The 9090-nt window shown below is 44.8% G+C and overlaps 1 long non-coding RNA gene across 1 annotated transcript; it reads right to left on the bottom strand.

Moving 5' to 3' along the window:
* Positions 1-285: 285 nt before the first annotated feature.
* LOC149347695 (uncharacterized) lies at positions 286-3250 on the bottom strand. The gene is made up of 3 exons (XR_016292615.1): positions 3134-3250; positions 2245-2321; positions 286-349 (listed from the first exon to the last, which is right to left on the bottom strand). It is a non-coding gene; the product is annotated as an uncharacterized LOC149347695 (long non-coding RNA).
* Positions 3251-9090: the final 5840 nt, after the last annotated feature.

Here is a 9090-nt window from a genome sequence, read left to right as displayed (position 1 = left end):
GCGTATAATATCGAATATTCGTTCTCATATTTAGCGGAAGAAAAGCTAAAAAAAACGCAATTTTGTGCCAAAAGCTTGTTTCCTCTCGCATTGCTAGCGACTGTACATGCACCACTCTACAATACGGGAAGCCACAATGACGAGCAGTTCAGATAACACGCCAGACAGTTAAGTTTTTCAAGTTTGCACGCAGTGATATGACCAGAACGACTCTTCTATGAGCTAGGCAGATGGGCAAATTAGTTAAGATAGCACGGCAAGAACATTGTTGCCAATATTACTATCCTCGTCTCAGCAGTATGGCGACGGCTGCAGGAGAAGCAAACACCGGTCGTAGGCACATTCCGGTCTGCGAATGGATGAAGCAAAATGCAGCGTACTCCTTAGCGCAACACGCAAAACATACTAAGACAGGAGATGCGCGTCAGGAGGGGGCCACTTTGCTGAAAAGTTCCGTATGTTTCCATAGAATTTATGCAGTCAGTACGATGCATACGGAGTCGGTGTGGAATATTTGAAAAACACGTATGGAGAGCGCGTATGACGTATTGTACACTGTACAGAAATCACACACAAATAATGTGGAATGCTTATGGACTCCGCAGAGACAAGATATAGATTTCTAACTGGATGTACATTTCTATTTATTTTTTCTTATCTTATGGACTCCATATTCCCATAATTACATACAAGCTGCTATAAACTGTCTCTGTTTCGATTCCTGGATAATCCTACCACTGCTCTTGATGAGATCGGTGCTTTGGATAGAGATTAGAGAGTAACGGCATGCACGAAGAGCTGTCAAGGTCTGCGGCATAAGTTTGATGCTGTCGACCATTCATCAGGATCCTCAAAATAGAGCGACTACTTCCGAATCTCCCCGCGATGAATTCTTCTAGAGTTCTCGCGTAAGTAGTGAAGCATTAGAACCATATTTGGCTTTTTGTCCGTCTTTTTGCCACATTTGTCACAATACGGCTTTGTTGTCAAACATCCCATGTACGACGCCACGAGTCAAATGATCAGATGGTCCAGAACCGCCTATAGTGACACAGAGACGTATGACAACCCCACAGTGCATATTCTGGATAGCCCCTGATGCTAATCTAGGAGACATGATGAACCATGCGTCGCAGCCTTAAAACCTTTTTCGGATTTCGAACCTGGAGGTGCTTTGCGTTTGGTGGAACCGGTTACGATAGTTAACTTGTGAGGCACACCGTCGGTATAACCACCAACTAACATGTCTGGCACAGTGGGGAGTGGCATCAAATAAAAGCCACGATGATAGCGACCGAGGAACAACGGCTGGACTTCGGATGTTATACAAAGGGTGGCTGATCACGTGAACGACGGGGGGTACTAAAAGGTGAACCTGCTCCTGTTTTCCGCTCGTGCTCATGTACAAAGGGCATCTAGCTGTGCAACGTAAGGGACCCTGCATGCCGTGGAAACACTCAACGTCCGATATACATGGATAGCACTGTAGAAGTGCCACTACCTTTTCCGAGGGGGCTGTAGGACACATTAGTTATCAATACTGGTTGGTCGCTCACAGATGGACTCGGTAAACGGCCGAACCAAAAGGTTTAATTTGCACTACACTTTTCTTTGAACCTAGCAGTATAGCGTACCGAACGACGACTGAACTGGCAGACACGAACAGAAATAAACGATTTGTTTTGGATCCTGCGGATTCTCTGCAAAGAAACTAATAGAATAATCGAAAAGCCTCGTCCGTATTTCAAAAAGTCTCGGAGAGTTTTGAGGAACTGGTCTAACGATTATTTAAGCTGCTAGAAATTTATTTCTCTGTGGTTGAGAAAAACAGCTAAACGAAAAGCTGCGAATTACAAAGGGACATGCGTGCCCAGCTACTTTGAGCATGAACAAAGAAACACAACTTAGTAACATAATCACATAAAGTTTCGAGAAACCAAATCTTGACAAGCACGGTGGGCTCGATACCGTTCCGAAGGAACTCTTCGCTGAGAAGGAAAACTTCAAATCAACGGCTGTGCAACCGGCCAAGGTGGAGAAGACAGCTTTGGCACTTCTGGAAAAAGTGGTCTCTGAAAACTAAACCAGGAAGCCTTGACGTCGAAGACAGAGCAGTTGAATTGAGCTTTTTCTTTGGTCAAAACCCACAAACTGGTGGTCTTGTCCAAGTCTATCATCGTCTGTCTGTACCTGCTGTTTAAAATTTCGGTGCATTGTCTGAAAACAGCATTGAGGGGGACTTACCATGGTGTGTGAAGGTAAAATACCCGTGGTTTAATCAGTGCGGCCTCCTGGGTCCTTTCCCTAGTTTCTTCGTCCTCCTGAAATATCGATAAAGGTGTATTCTGGCGAATGTACCACGTGACAAAATTGCGCAGGTTGTATTATGAACCCAAAGAATTTTAGGTTTCTTGATTGCTTGCTATGCTTAGACATGGGCCTAAATATTCTAAACCGAACTGATCCTTTACAAGAATTTAACGTTGCTAATCGTCTCCGTAGCTGAGTAAAGGGAGGAGCAAGCCTCTACTTTTCAGCACATTTTATAGCCACGGTGGATTTCACTTATTATTTGTGAATGTACTAGAATAGACGATGGCATGCAATCTAGCCAAGAGAAGACACAAGAATTTTTTTCTCTCGTATTTTTGCCCTCCGCCACTCCTAATTGCCTCCTAATGCAATGCAACCAGTCCCAACTAGAGTTTTGGTGGAAAAACCACAAGAAGAGCATTAGACAGTCATTGTAGACGTCATATGATGCTATCTAATTGCTGTTGATTTTTCCTCTTTAGGACGGTAGTTGAAGTGTTTTTTCTTTTTCTATAATATTTAAAGTTGTCTTCTTTTGTTACATGCTCAACTATATAATTTGTTGTTGAGGCACAGTAGCAGGCATTAGACACCTTCTGCTTCTTTGTCTCATTTGTTAATGACTACAACAAGTCAGCATGCTGCTGCAAAGAAACCCTTCGTTTTCATGTTCGTTTTTCGACGCTGAGCATAGATGCTATGGTGTTCGAGCTATGAACATTTTCGGAAAGTTGTGAGGTGAATAAAATAATTCGGGCGTCAAAACCCTACAGCTGAAATCCCAACCACTGTTCCCTTGTACTAAGAAACGATTGCTCACCGGGACTGTAGTGGAACGAATGATGGGATGGACAGCTTCCCAGGGTGGGCGTCCATGAGCGACGCAGGTATCTCACACGAAGAATCGGGGCTTTGGCTGCCCTGCATAGGGTAAATCCTACCTCAGAATTTGTCAGTCATAAAAAAAAATAGGAGTCACGGCAAAGCTGCAATTTTAGGAGGATTTAGCCGCAATTGTTTGTGAGCTGCTTAAATAGCAACTCCAGTGGTTGATTTATGTTGCTGAGGTCTTTCTCATTAGAGTACGTGAAAGCGCTTAAACTCACTTTATACATTTTCTCATACTGTTACTTTTGCTCTTTTTTTTCTCGCAGGTATATCAAACTACTTTAAAATACTTGTTTTCAAATACTGAGAAAAGAATTTTACGTAAGGAAAACTCTCTACCAAAACAGAAACTTCCGCGCGCAGTCCGGAGGCTGCGACGTCAGCCATGATGTGATGAAACCCTTGGCAAGCAAGCCGGATGCCCGAGCTTTCCGCGTTGTGCCAAAAGCCAGTCAGCGACAGAACAGCAGAAATGACTACTGCATAAACAACACCAGTAAAAATCAATCGCCGTCTACCGATGACCCGCCGCCAAGAGAACGGTGGCCTGACCGGGACAAGATTTTCTGAGGAGGCACTCAGAGATCTTAATGCGTTAGCGAGGGGGACCACTCCGAGGTGAATCTGTTCCTACTCCGAGTCACCGGATCCTCCTTAGAGTCAATGCTTAGATTGAATACAGTTCTGCTAAGCGTTTGCGCTCAAGCACCGTGGAGGAAAAAAGTAACAGACCCCTCCTCCAAGTTCCGTCCCGCTCCACTTTGTGTGGGGGTGCCACCAGTCAAAACGTTTCTGGTGCTGAGACCGGTGCAGTGGGCTCGTTTCGACACCAGAAGTGATTTGTTAGGTGGCGCCTCCTCGCAGAGTGGCAGGGCTCGAAACTTGGAGGGGGGGGGGGGGGGTAAAGGGGTCTGTTACTTTTGCCCCCGATGGTACAAAGTGGCCTTTGTGCAGATGAGCTGACTCTGAGCACTGCAGAAAATATTGGAGGGGATTCTTAAGCCAAGCTTTAAGGTGCGACACTAGAGCGTTATAAGTTAATGTGCACATATACGGAATTGCTCATTCTCTACTGTCCATTCATAGATCGCTCAGAGTCCTCATACCACTCCTCGCGCAGTGGTGCCCTCAAATAAAGAAATCGAACTGCATAAACAGTATTTACACCATCTATGCATTTCAAATGTAAACTCTCTATATAATGCAAACAATGATTTCGAGTGATGCACAAGCTGACAGTTAAAGCATTGGGTCTACACTGACGGCTCTCAAATCAGTATGTAAACCACACCACAGTTTCGGAGGAAAACAAAACAAAAACAAGAAACAAAAATATGAAAACAAAAATGACCCTGCATATAACGAAGCCTAATTATCAACCAGAAATGACAGAATGGTCTATGCATGATCCACTGACCACAAGATTTCCGAACGCTTAATATTTGCTGTTTTCCTTATTTTCTGTACGCGTTGCCGCAGCATGTCAACCAGGAAATATTCTTCGTACCAGGCTGCTTCGAGCAACGACCCACGTGGCATCCTGTCTGCGCCCTTTATCTCGCTCCACGTGAGACTCGAGACTGAAACATGCAGGGACATGACGCATGATGCTTCTGCCGCTTGTCTCCATGACAACGAAGAAACTGCGTCCAATTCCGCTGCACATAACAGGAGAAACACGGTTATGAACAGGCCCCAATAACTTGTGATGCGCAATTGGTGTTTACCGAAGTGCGAAAAAAAAAAGCAAAGCCTTCAGTAATTATTTCACCTTAAATGGCAACTGCACCACTTTTTGAGAATTCCGTGAAATTCAAAGATTCAAACCTATGCTGGCAATAGGTAAAGCACGCTAAGAGTTTTTTCTCAGTCATTTAAAATAGTGACGTAATCGAGGAGTGCATTAGGCTTATCCTCAGAGCTCTGAAGGAGAGTCCATTAGTTTTGTGCGACGTCACAGAAAGAAAGATTTCAAGATATCACTGCCATGGACCACACCCCGCCGTGCCTCGTTTGATGCTGCAAAATAAGTCTCGGAAGGCTTTGCCTGTGGGGACTGTTTTTTTTTCCTTTATAGTAAGTGGTTATGTGTTGTAAATGTACCAGCGCCTTCAATGACGTCATTAGCTGACCCCCCCACTTGGCGCTGCACACTTCCGAGAAGTGTGAAGGCCGCAATTTTTTTAATCGTCGATTACTTCACCACTTGAAACGCTAGCCCAAAAGGACTTCACATACTTTACCTGCAAGTTTCACACATTCGACCCCTTTAAGCTCATCGATTTTTAAAACCTGCAATTATCTTTAACTACCAGCAATTTCGTGATCGGAGCAGGCAAAATTTTCGCGCCTATCGCTTTCAGCGGCGACACCACGTTTTTTTGTTTGACGTCTGCTTGAGCGACTAAAGTGCGTGGTAAAAAATAGACGAGTAGGGTATTCCCAAACTGGGAACAACCCAAGCAGCACAGGTAATCGGCCCAATAATGCAGTTGGATGGCTTGACTCTAGTCCACTGCAGGACCGGCATTTGTCAATACGTTCCCAATGTTGGGCCAGTTACATGTGATGCTTGGGAAGACATCGATGAGTTACCGGTTCAGATTGAGCATGAGATTAGATGAACAGTTATATAGTTTTAAAGTGAAACTGAGTGCGACAGCAATTTTTTTTTCTGCGTCAATCCTGCACATACAGGAAGTGCACGCTTAACACCATGAAGTCACAAAACCAGAATGCCTGGTACAGCGCTTCGATGTGCACCGACGAACAGGATGTGCCACCCTTGTGCCCAATGCCCCCAGAGCTAAATATTTTCGCTTTAAAATTTATTAATGCGAATAAGTAGCAGTAAAATAGCTGAAAACTTACCTTTGTGGTTCAGGCTTATGTCCTGAAGTTTTTGAACCCTGCCACCGTGTCGTTAGGAGCGAGGTACCGCGTCCGGAGCAACCCTGACGCTGTAAGATAGCAACAATACTTAGTACACGGGTACGTTTAAAGACGAAAGTAAGTTATGGTGAAAACCTCCTTAACCTATACGAAATGGCACCGTTGAGTAATCAAGCAGATCACTACGCTTAAATCAGAGCATTTCCTATTCCATATCGGTATACCAAAATTATATGTTTTAGGATGCCACGAAGCCACATCCTGAAATGAAACCTCCTACATATCGGTAACGATAAAGAAAGCTGTTATCAAAGGCACGTGAAGGGCTATATCTTGCAAGCATTCGCCCAGCGTTCCTGTGTTGCCTCATAATGACAATCGTAGCTCAATAGAGAATATGTGAATCGCACAGTTTCTCATAAATACCTTCTAGAAGTTTCAACATAATACCCTTTTTATGTTGACACTTTTTATAAAGAGCAGATTACTATTTGATCTTCATTTAAAATAACGGTTCTCAGCTATGACTGTCTAGATTTAAACAAGTAGAAGCTATTTCGAACGGTTTAGGTTGATGGAGGTTTAACGTCCCACAGCGACTCAGCATGACTTACTCCTACCCGAGCACACAGCTTATGCTGGTGACGAGAGCCAAGCCAGCGGCGGAGGCCAACGGAATCCTAGAATAGGGAAGACCGACCACTGCTCCCTAACTCTTCCTTTTGTAACAATAAATGTTTTTACTTATATTACTCCTATGCGGGACGCCGTAGTGGAGGGCTCCGGAAATTTTGACCACCCGGGGTTCTTTCACGTGCACTGACATCGCACGGTACAGGCCTCTAGTACTTCGCCTGCATCGAAATCGACCTCCGCGGCCGGGATCGAACCCGCGTCTTTCGAGCCAGCAGCAAAGCGCCATAACCACTCTGCCACCGCGACGGCCACATTCTCGTTTAATTAGAGCTTTATTTGCATTTGTATGCTATCAGAGTATAAGTCGACTTTGCTTCGGTTTTTGAATCTGGTTGGTCCATTTGGAAAAAAATAAGCCAGGATATCAGAAGCGTGTGATGCAATAGTAACCGCATGCACGTTTCGTCCTAGGAATGCAATCACATCAATTTTAGTGCACGACCTTGTTTGACACGTGTATAATATTTGTGTAAAATTTTATGATGCAACAATTATGAAGTTTCCCATGGTATAGCTTTTTTCATTTATTCAGCAGGCTTATCCTGTCTTCACAGACAACAGCGGAAAACGCGTGGGCAGAACCTCAGTATTTGAACCTCAGTGGTTGGAGGGGGGGGGGGGGGGTATTCTAGCCCAACAACCAGCCCAGAGCTGCGCTGTTCTTTGTTCCTCTCCCCTAATCAAGAAGCTATCACCCACGCGTTCTTTACGCGTTCTGGTGAGCCGAAAGTCTTTAGAAACTCGAAGCCAGTGCGCACCAACACACGTACAAAAATAGCTCCTTTGGTTTCAGGGTTTGCTGTTAGCTTAAGTCATCAATGAATAAAAAATACTTGAGACTCACTTCTCGACGATGCTCCTGCTGGCTGGTCAGAGGATGGTGCTTGCGATTCCTCAGCCATGGCAGGGGTGGTCGACGGCTTCGGCGAAGACTGCGGCTCGCGGGGGCTAAGCCTGGGGTTCCTTCTGGCAATAGGAACGAACGCGAATCGGAATGGAGGTGTAACGTCCCAAAGCGACTCAGGCTATGAGGGGCGCCGTAGTGAAGGGCTCCGGAAATTTCCACCACCTGGGGTTCTTTTTTTTAATTTGTAGTCTCGATCCACGGGAGAATAATATTGAAATTATTCTGCCCATTAAACACAATAACAAAGTGGATTGGACGGCATCCCATATCGGTGATTGGAGTGCCGTCCCCACAGCTCCGTTGGAGAGAACCGGAAGCGAAATTCAGAGGTTGTGGGCTCGGATCCCACTGGTATGGTTGTTTTCGAAGCGTAAGGTTCACTATTGTCTTTGGGGCGCTTGCGGTTTTCATTTTTATTTGACCTTCAGATAAAGCAATGGTAAGGAAAGTGCATAACTGGCCCCCTGGGAGTGTGGACACCTCAGTCATGCTTACTACGTCGCGGTTGTCACAGATGTGCGCTGCACGCGACAACGTTGAGGCAAACACGCGGCACTGACGCGATAGGCTATCGGCGTTGATTGTGTTGATTGGCGCTGGCGTTGAGAACGTTTTTGACTGCGATTATTTTTAAGCAAAGGAAGTGCGGATAACTGGCTCCCTGGGCGAACCAGTGGACGCCTGAATATCGATTTGAGGTAGGTGGGGTGGTATGAGGGAGATGTGGCCTGCTTGCGTTAGCGCTGACAATGTTATGGCAGACTCACGGCACTGCAGGAATAGGCCGCAGCATTCATTGGGTGAGCAAACTCTCGGAATCAATGATCAACTACCATTCTCTAGGCCGGCAGGGTGAGTACCGAGTGTCCAGAACGCACACAACGTTACCGACGCCAAGCCACGTACAGTTGCCTGATATTACAATTATCATTCTCCCATGGATCAACGCCATAAATAAAAAAAATCATTCTCCTATGTACCTTGGTGTCAGTGGGTGTTGGTTTCCTTTATATGCATATCAAACGAGCCCCTCATTTCCCTTCCCTTGTTTTAAAAATATTTATGTGTTACATGATTGTATACGATCTTTGTATCTTTGCATAAGGCCAAGAAAAAAATTTCTTGAGCGTGCTTATGCGCGACTTAATGCGTGAATGGGTTCCAAGAGCTTCAAGTAACAACGAGACCACCAAAAAGTTCGCTTGCCCTAATGAAGAAATGCTGTATAATGCAATAATAACCTTACACACTTTTTGTCCAACAAAGGCAATACGATAAATTTGAGAAAGTCTACGACCTTGTTTGACATGTGTATGATATTTGTATAAAATTTTATGATGAAGCTCTCATGAAGTTTTGCGTGATACAAATTTTTTTTTCACTTTTTCAGCATC

The sequence above is a fragment of the Amblyomma mixtum genome, chromosome 4 (assembly GCF_055824585.1).
Source record: "Amblyomma mixtum isolate Tamu chromosome 4, ASM5582458v1, whole genome shotgun sequence".
NCBI lineage: Eukaryota > Metazoa > Arthropoda > Arachnida > Ixodida > Ixodidae > Amblyomma > Amblyomma mixtum.
The sequence above is the reverse complement of the archived record's forward strand: the minus strand, read 5'-3'. Positions and strand labels throughout refer to the sequence as shown.